Source organism: Sinocyclocheilus grahami, unplaced genomic scaffold, assembly GCF_001515645.1.
Source record: "Sinocyclocheilus grahami isolate Dianchi unplaced genomic scaffold, SAMN03320097.WGS_v1.1 scaffold2338.1, whole genome shotgun sequence".
Taxonomy (NCBI): domain Eukaryota; kingdom Metazoa; phylum Chordata; class Actinopteri; order Cypriniformes; family Cyprinidae; genus Sinocyclocheilus; species Sinocyclocheilus grahami.
Window position 1 is genome coordinate 403 of NW_015507517.1, and position 2,706 is coordinate 3,108.

Here is a 2,706-nt window from a genome sequence, read left to right on the forward strand (position 1 = left end):
AAAAGTAATGGTGGATCCACTGTAAGTTGTATTTTCAAACTTTGAAGCCTTGTGAATACAAGCCAATTACATTTAGAGACCATATTGTGTTCCATTCAATTCATTCCTGAAATGTTGGTCCTAAAAAGTCTTAAATTAACCTTCATAAAACCTGCAGAAATCCTGTATTGGCTTCAGCCACTGAAAAACCTGTATCAGTTGACCACTAGGAAATATAAACGTAAGCTTCATGACATACATAAGTATTTGAATATACCTAATGATGTGCTAATCTGTTATTCGTTGTATTTGTTAATGTTAGTAATTAAGTCTTGCTTGCTATTGGACACAATATAACCCTCTATTAACAATGAATGCATTAGCCAGTTCTGTTCAGTCACTGAGGGCTTAAAGGAAAAAAATAAACTAACAGCTGCCATTGGATTTGTACAGGCCATCTGAATGATTCAAAAGTATGTAATGGAGAAGAGATAGATAGATAGATAGATAGATACAAACATGCACAAAAATACATACAGTGTATATACATACATGCACGCATTGTATACTGTATATAGCTGCAGATGATTGTTTAAGCTCAAAACGGAGTTCATCTTTCAGGAATGTTCATAGAGTCCCATTATAACTGGTTATATTTAGGCTGCTGAGGGCCTTTTAGTGCACAAAGCCATACTAAACACTCACACACACACACATACAACAAACACGCAGAGTGCTGAGGAATAATCCAGACATCTCCTGCTTTTAATTGTCCCAGATGTATTCCCGCGAGTGCAGCTAATTATTTTGCTCTACAAATTAACATGCAACTATTCACACGACAATGAAAGATCAGACGGAAATAAGATCTCAGCCTCTGCTCTAAGCTGCTGAAGTCCCATATGTGCTGGCCTATTTTATTTTTTTTACCTTTCACTGGCTTTGCAGGGGTTTGTTTGGACCCGGAGCCGCGCTGTAACATTCACAGCTGTGAACCGTTCATGAATTACAGTGAATATTTAAAATGGTTTTGCTTGTATTAAACCCTTTCATTTTCCATAAATTGCTGCTCATTTAAAAAAACACCTCTTTTTAAACAGCAATGGATTTTTGTGAATATTGGATTACAGATATATAATAATTTGAGAGCTATTAATATTATTGGAGTATGTATGTGTATACATATATATATATATAATGCATAGTAAATATTATTTGCATGATAATACTGTTGGAGTAGGAATAACTTGGAATATGACAACATGACATCTTATATGTTGCAACAGCATATGTACTATTATTATACATCTCTGTCAATGCACATTTGCTCAATATTAAGTATTTGTCAGTGTACAAGTGATTTTAAAGTGCTCGTTACATAAACATATCAACTATTTGCATAGTCTTTTTAATAAAAGTGAATAGATTTGAAGCCTTTTTTGATAGAGTGAGGATAAAAAACATATAACGCAAGTACAAAAGGTATTGGATGACAAAAAGATAAGAGGCAAGCACTGCAAGTCAGAGGAGTTGTGGGTATTTAGTCACCACAGCTATAGGGTGAAAGTGACTGGAGGGATGGAGACAGTAGTGTATGGTGAGGTTACTGTAAGGAACTACATTAAACTCCTCATGCAAAACACATGTATTAATGGTGTTTGTTAAGGAGGACATCACTATTTATAATGATACTGACAATTTCTATTTAAAGAATACTTAATGAAGTGAAAAATAGAGAGAACTGGAGCAGCAGTAGACGTGTCTCTTTACAGAAGCACAAGTACAAAGACTAAATGACTGAGCCGAAGCAGAGGACAGCCGAGGCTGTGAATTATTCAGTGTGTCAGTGTGTAAGGTAACATAATATCCGTGTATAAAGCATGCCAAAGGGCACTGCTAAATCAGCAATGCTCATTTTCATTGCTACTCATGAAGCTAACCTTAAAGCAAGCATTTTATGATATTAAGTCTTAGAGTATAGTACAGGGAATTGACTGGTTGACAGAATTAACTCTCGTAATGCATTCAGGTGCGATTTGACCTGGAAGAGAAAAAAATGCACACACACAAAAAAAAAAACTTTACCAATGTTTTTTACAATTATTTTTAAGAGATATAACAAAAACTTTTTTTTGAGACATAAAAATGTCATGTTCGGGTCATTTTGGACCCATGTATCATTAGGTTTGAAAAATACTTTTTTGTAAAATTATCTATGAAGATCTATTAGTGGCAAAAACGTTTGTAAAATATATTTAGCCATTTCTCTGTATCTCTAGAAATAAATATGTAGGTTTTATACATTTGGACTGTTTTTGAGCAATCATGAGATAAAGGTCCCATATTGTCAAAACTGAAATTTCCTGGCTTTTTTCATGATAACTGAGGTCTAGATTCTATGTAACTACCATATACGTTTCAAAACAGTCAGTCCACAGTAAAATGCACACAGCCTGCATAAAGTAGCTGTGATTTTTCACGAACCGTTGTGACTTCCGTAAAAAGTTGAGGTCAGAACTACACAGTCACGCCTTCAGTCGCCACCAGAGCTCCGCCCACCGTCCCACTCTCCTATAGCCACACCCCCAGAAAACATCACGTCCATGCCATTGCTGAGCAACAACAACAACACGGAAACATGTCGAAAAGGTTATCTTTAACCACGAAACCAGATCGGCCGAGCTGTAACGTTACACTCTCACTCAAAGGATGGAGGATCTGACAGGA